We start from the raw sequence: 7,721 nt of genomic DNA on the forward strand, positions 1-7,721 counted from the left end.
TCACACCAAAAATATGGGATGAGCTCCTTGGCTTCTAAATATAGCACTTCTTGTACAATACAGGATGCCTGGAAAACCTAAAACACACACACTCATTCAAGATCTCAGTTTCCTCAGAATATGTGTAGATTTAGTTCTTGCCAAATGTCACTACTAACACAATTTATTTATTTATTAACCATATTTATATACCGCCTTTCTCAGCCCGAAGGTGACTCAGGGCGCTTTCTGGCTGCTACAATAATTTTTTTTATGGATTTGTGATGCATTTATTTATTTATTTATTTACCATATTTACAACCCGCTCTTCTCAATGTGGCTTACACATAGGCAACTATTCAATGTCTTAAAAACTTACAATTAAAATAAACATTTAAATTAAGATTAAAATCAACACACATTAAAACAGTTAAAAGCATTACAATCATTACTAAAACTATGCCATTCACAATCGTAATCTGGGGTCATTGCAATAGTCATTGCACATATTCTATATCTTTCTATTGCACTTCTCCGAAGGCTTGATCCCAAAGCCATGTTTTCACTCTCTTTCTGAAGGCCAGGAGGGAGTGATCCAGTATCACTGGGGAGGGAGTTCCACAGCCAGGGGGCCACCACTGAGAAGGCCCTGTCTCTTGTCCCCACTAGTCATGCCTGTGAAGGAGGCGGGACTGACAGCAGGGAATCCCCTGACAATCTTAATCTCCGAGATGGTTCATAGGGGGAGATGTGTTCAGACAGATAAATAAAAAACTGTGCAGCAGAAGTACTGTAGTTCTTTTTGTTGGAGCATGCAAGAAATCAATTAGTGTGTGTATGTGTCAACTGTAAAATAAGATGAACTAAGCTGATAGGTTGAGCTTTGTGCATAGACATAGCTGAGCCTGGAATTTTTGGTTACTGTTACATTTGTGTTCAGACTCGAGCTATGCAGGTGCTTGGAGAGAAGTTGAGGAGACAAGCAGAGAGAAATAGCAAGAAACAGAGTTTGGAGTGCACTCTCACTTCATGAGCTGCTGGAGGAGTTTATCCACAATGAGAAAGAAATACCTTTTTAAATCCCTCATAAAAGGACATTATGTGAGTTGATGCAACTGATCACATTGTACATACATTGTTCTGTATTACACAGAGTAAACTACTTGTTCTTTATTGTTCATCTGCGTGACATATATTCTTTCTCTGGTAAGGCAATGTATGGGCTGATCAAACATGAACTACAAGTGGTTATATTACACCACAATTTTTAACTGCAGCTAAACAGTCTTTAGTGTAATTTGAACCAAAGGAGGGATAGGCAATCTGCGCCCCTCCGGATTTTATTTGACTGCAAAGATTTCATTAGCAAGGACTGGTAAGACTTTGAGTCTCCTTTGCAGAGAGAGTAAGCAGAGTATTAATAAACCTCATCACCATCATCATTAGACTTATAGCCCAACATACGAAGCGTGAGACACTTTTTAGTTCTAAAACCTTTTGTGCTGATAGTATATTTTGTCACATAATTGCAACACTCCTATTTTTCATGCAGGAAAATGCTGTGAGTTATTATTAAAAAATTTCTAGTAGATTACGAACAGATTGAGTTATGAAGAATTAACATACCTTCAGCTGTGTGGCTCTGTAAATTAATGTTACTATTCTGAGAAGAGTTAGCTCAGCATTTGAATATTTGGGCATCCCAGTTTAACATTGCTGACCTGGCAATACATTGTGCAAAAGAAAGGATAGTGAACACCAGTACAATGAAAGAGCAAATTACTGCCTTCACTTGAAGTATTAAAAGCACTGAAGAGAAATGCCAAGACAGGTGCAAGTGATATTTCTTCTACTGCAAATGGCAACAAAAAAGTGTGAGCTAACAAAGAATTCAGCTGGGTCTGAAGAATTCTCAAATGCCTACTAGGTGAATGTCATTCTAAAGGTGCGATACAAGCAGTGTTCAAAAGATAGTTGAATGCCAAAATCCATGTAAGGACTTTGAGTCAAACAAAGAAAAGAGAATGTCTGAACTGTGTTGTACTCAAGCAGCAGGCGCTCATTTTTCTCTTGTGGCCAGATGTCTTGCTTTAAACAAAAGCCAACAGACCTGTGAGGAAGGAGATCTTTTAACATGGAAACCCAAACTTTGGGCAAAAATAGTAGGCAATGCTTTTGTGTTTAGCAACTTGCTGTCTTAGGGGATAATTACGTCCAAAAAGGAACATTCTTGTTATTCTTGGTCTGTAGGCATTTTCTAGGTTCTCCTTCTCCTACCTTTTTAAAGACATTTTCTAGTGAAACTTGCAAATTAAAAATAGTGTTGAAATAGAGATGATGGGTGATTGACTCCTTTATGACTGAGATGGTGCCCAGGAAAATGGCTGAAGGAGATTTCTTGGGTCATGAGGTGCTGATGAAAAGCCACCATGAGGTTTTGACCGATGGCATACTTCTCCAAAAAGCATTTTATATGAAGACATAAAACACATACATTAAAAGGGTACATAATAGGGATCCGTGAATACCGGGGGCTCCCACTGAGAGAACCAGGGTACCTACGGAGGTGGGGGTTGGTGAAGAGGTTCAGGAAGACAAAGGGGTAGTTAATGTGCAGGAAAGGTAGAGAATAAGCCTTGCTCCAAGGGCCATCGGGTCATGAGGGCCATGTGGCTCTGTGGCCATTGGGGCCGACTGTGGGAAGCAAAAGCAGGAGAAATAAACTCAGGGAGACGGGAGAGGCTACACTGAAGCAAATATAGCAGATAATGCACGAGGGTGCATATTTATTTAGGGTTAGAGACAATATAATTAAAGTTGGGGAAAGATTGTTGCAAAGAGTATCCTGGGCACTGGTAGCTGCTGCTGGGGCTTCTCCATACTTCCGAATGTCTGCAAGCCAATCTATGGAACTCCAGGTTCCCGCTACCTGAGGAACTCTCCGCTGTGGTACTGAGTTCACTAATTCTGATCCGGGGGCGAGGTTTGAGGTTCGACAACAGTGTTAGAAAACACCCTTCTGTCTGAAGCTAAAGGTCCATCTTTCCAACGCCCCTTTTCCAACTAGTAGGCCACAAAATAAAATAAAAGGCTATTTCAGGCTTTAAATGGACATTCCCTACAATCCTAATGGAAACATAAGATACTTAGTGATTTGGCAAGGGATGTTAGCACACAAACACACTACAAATGCACATTAAACACATGGACACACCTCTATTAACCCAATCTTGCTGCAGTTTGCTGCAACAGGCTTTGATGTTGCCGCCATCCCTGCAGTACTGAGCTACACTATCTGGAATGAGGAGCAGGATTAATGGCACCACTATCACCACCCCTTGCCCTAGCAATGCTATTCAGATTGCTGGGATGGGGAGGAGGTTAAGCTTTGTCTTTTGATGGGCATCACTTGTATCCTGCAACTGACCAGTTTGCCTCCCCCTGCCCCCCAAAAAAGAATTCTCCCTAGCTACTGATGGGTAAAACTATATATTACTTTTGAATACTTTTGAAAGCTTTACAACAGGCATTTGTCCTTGATGCCTCCTGACATTATAGTCCCAGGCATCTTTCCATAATTTAACGACAGATTCCTTCCAAATTATCACACTTAACCTTCATTTTGGCCCCTTCCACATAGCTGAATAAAATCCCACATTATCTCCTTTGAACTGGAATATATGGCAGTGTGGTCTCAGATAACCCAGTTCAAACCAGATATTGTGGGATTTTCTGTCTTGATATTCTGGGTTACAGGGCTGTGTTTTACAAGAGACATGTTGAGCTTCCCAGAACCTTGTCATGCTGAGAACAGCATCAGCTGCAAACACAGAACTGCTTCCTTCCTTTCCTATGTGGCTGGCTGATGGGGTTCAGTGCTCTTTTCTTCCAGTGTACAAACAGAAAGCCTCTGCCTGCTTGTTTGAGATCCAGAGGGAGAGCAGGAAAATTCCCACCAGAATTCTTGCCAGCCTCTTTTGGTTCGTTTGCTCTTACAAGGCCCATCCTGAGACAAGGCCCCACCCCATCATTCTCCCCATGTGCTGGAGTTTTATTCTGGCTTATTCCATCTTGGAGCGATACACAATGGAAGAGATTGTCTCTGTGTTCCTGTCCTCATACCTGCCTACAAGCATAGAACTCAATCTCCAGAATCATCTGCCGCCATTGTAGTCAGTGGCATCTGGTGGTTTCCATGTCAGTGACTCCACTCTGGGTTTTACTTTCAACTTTAAAAGAACTACCCAAGGCGGTGAATCTGTTGGGCATCAAGGGTAAGTATTTTAGAAACTCTTTTAATGTTTGTATTCAGGACTATTGATTGCCTCAGTGGCATGAAAGCCAACATCTGCTACTACCACTGTCCCAAGATCTGTCTTCTGGACTACACTCAATTTTTCCATTAATCTAGCAGCTCCTATTTACTTACTTACTTACCTATTTATATTCTGCCCTTCTCTCAGAGTGGTCTCCTAGGAATACACAGCTTAGACAAGCTTTTCTTTTGGGCCACAGTTGCTGAACATTTTCCCCTATCAACCTGGCTAAGATATTCTCAGAATCATAGCTTTAAAAAAGTAACAGTTTCCATTTCTAGTGTTCTAATATAAACTATATGCAGAATTGCAATTTATTCTTCAGGCTTGGAGGATGGGATCTATTGTTTTTTGTGTGAATGTACATCCCACTGTGGTCCAGACACATTAAAGGATGTGGTGCAGCTGCATGAGCACGTAAAGGTGCATCACTTAAAAATTTGAATATATCATTTATTTTGTTTAAAATTGTTTTATTTTGTAATATTTTTAAACCCAGTACAATTTTAACTTATGTATTTATTTATTGTGCTGTCTTTTTAAAACTTCTGTTTATGATTATTTGTTATATATTATGTCTCATCTTTTTGGTTTTTGTTTTTGTATGTATTGTGTTTTGATCCTGTTGTGAGCTGCTCCAGGTCTCCTTGTGTAGAGGGGGCGAAATATAAATAAAGTTTATATTATTATTATTATTATTATTATTATTATTATCTGACACAAAAACACAGTATGACACAGCAAACAAGATCTATATGTTGGATTTCGTACCACAAAATCACGAGCCAAACACTTCCCAAGCATCTAGGACTGTGTGATGCATTTTTGAATGATGATGATGATGATTGATTGATTAATTAATTAATTTTGCATTCAAGTGCTCCTTTAAAAAAAATTACTACATGTAGAGCACCCCTTATCTGGAATTCTGAAACCCAAAATACTCCAAAATCAGAATTGTTCACATGGGTGGTTGAGAGTGACACCTTTGCTTTCTGGCTGGGACACTTCTAGTCTCTGCCTGCTGCCTTCAGTGCATTTCACTCTCAAATGCTTGCCAGAATCAAACCCTTGTTGCAATCTTGTTGCAATTTGTCACAAGATTATATATGACCAGGGCAACAAGAGCCAACGTGGTGTTGTGCTTTAACTGGTGGGCCATGACTCTGGAGGTAAGGGTTCAAATCCCTTGGCCGTGGAAACCTAGTGGGTGACCTTGACCAAGGCACACTTTCTCAACGGCACAGAAAACCCCCTCTGAACAAATTTTGCCAAGAAAACCCTCGGATAGGTTTACCTTAGGGGCATCATAAGCCAGAAATTACTTGAAAGCACACAACAATGACAAGAAACAGCCAGTGGGTGTTTCTCTGGGAACAAAAATCCCCCCTCGCTTTTATTGCTGCTCCCTGTAGCTGCTCTGGGTTGCACCAGTGTTTTCCTAGAGCCAAAATCTCTCTCAAAAATAGGGTGTGACAATTAGATCTTTCCCATATAATCTGGAACAGTTGTGGGCGGGGTAGTCGATAAAACCAAGTGAATTCACTAAGCCTGTACCAACAGATCCACTGACCTTTCCAAGTTGTGACAGAAGGAGAGGCTTTGGGAAATGGCAGGCTAGCACTCCCACATTATTTCAAATAGGAAAAAAGAGAAGGCGAAGGAGGAGCTGTTGTACCACATAAACATTTATCTTTGAACATATGTTACCTTCTTTCTACAGCAGCTATTCTTCATTCATTCCAACAGCAGCTGATATGTTGCCTGTCCAGGCAAAGACAGCTGCTGATAGAAGAGACAACAAATTACTTATTGAAAAGACAACTATCTCTTCAGCAGAAGAGAATGTGGTAAGGGCATAATTTGAAAGTGGGGAGGGGGCTGCCTAAATCTTATGTACACATGAATGTCTTGCCATTTGTTGTGATTCAAAATGACCTCCGTACAGTGACATTAACATGTGTGCCGATCATGAGCTGAGCTGTGGAGAAGAATGATAAGCCAGTAGAATTGTGTCAATCTGGACAGAACACCTAGCTTTTGGGGATGTGGATGAAAAGTGTCAGTCATGCGGCAGTAGGAGGAAATGTATTTATTTATTTATTTACAGTATTTATATCTCGCCCTTCTCACCCCAAAGGAGACTAAGAGCGGCTTTACAGAACACACATATGGCAAACATTCAATTCCGATTATACAATAACAGGACAAGCAACACAACAGAGGCAAATGCAGTTTTTCCCATCTGATTTCTGGCATCTGAGAGGCTGTGCTTGACTCCAGCCGGGGGGGGGGGGGGGGGTGCCCTGTTGCTCCAGCTTCCATGCCTAGGAGCTTTCCTCTGATTGATGTCCTTAAGGGCGCCTTTATTACCTCCCCACTAAAAGGGATACCTATTTTATCTGCCCACATTTATGCTTTTGATCTGCTAGTCGGGAAGGTGAGCTGAGGCCTGGGCTCATACTGTTGATCGACAGGATTTTTCTGAAGCACAGCGGTTTAACCTGCTATGCTACGCCCAGCTATGCTAAGCACATTGTCTTTCAATGTGATTGAAAGGCAATCACATTTTGCTTCTGACAGTCAGTCTGTCATAGCAATGCTCTTGCAAAAAAATGCTGAAAAATTAATCTTTGGAGAACACCCCAAAACACAAAGCAAGCAACTTCAGACTATCCAGCTGTGGTTGGGCAATAGCAATAATGAAGGATTATTGGGATTATATTATCAAAGGCTTTCGTAGCTGGAATCACTGGGGTGTTGTGTGGTTTCCGGGCTGTATGGCCGTATTCTAGCAGCATCTTCTCATATTTCACCTGCATCTGTGACTGGCATCCTCTGAAGATGCCAGCCATAGCTGCAGGCAAAACGTCAGGAGAAAATGTTGCTAGAACACGGCCATGCAGCCGGGAAATCACACCACACTACATTATTGGGATTGTTATTATTAAAAAGTGGCTCTCAACCTGTGGGTCCCCAGATGTTTTGGCCTTCGACTCCCAGAAATCCTAACAGCTGATAAACTGGCTGGGATTTCTGGAGTTGTAGACCAAAACACTTGGGGACCCACAGGTTGAGAACCATTGCTATAAAAGCATCCGGAAAGCCATAAGTGCCTTCCTCCGCCTTAAAACACTCTCTTTGTTATTTGTTTTCTAATATGCAATGAATTTTTCTTGTTGTTGTTTCAATTTGTTACCTAATTGGTTCTCAGCTTTTGGTCTTCCAGTGTTTTGAACTTCAGCGCCCATAATCTATTACAAAAAATAATAATAAGAAGAATATCATTGGCCTTGCCAGTGTGAAGGCTTGTGGGAATTGAAGAATAAAAGAGCCCAAGGATCAAAGGCTGAGAATCCCTGTCCTCAAAGTGTAGTCAGCACTTAAAACTGTTCAAAATTCGTGTAAATTTAAGAAGTCACACTA

This window comes from Anolis sagrei, chromosome 2 (genome assembly GCF_037176765.1).
Source record: "Anolis sagrei isolate rAnoSag1 chromosome 2, rAnoSag1.mat, whole genome shotgun sequence".
NCBI lineage: Eukaryota > Metazoa > Chordata > Lepidosauria > Squamata > Dactyloidae > Anolis > Anolis sagrei.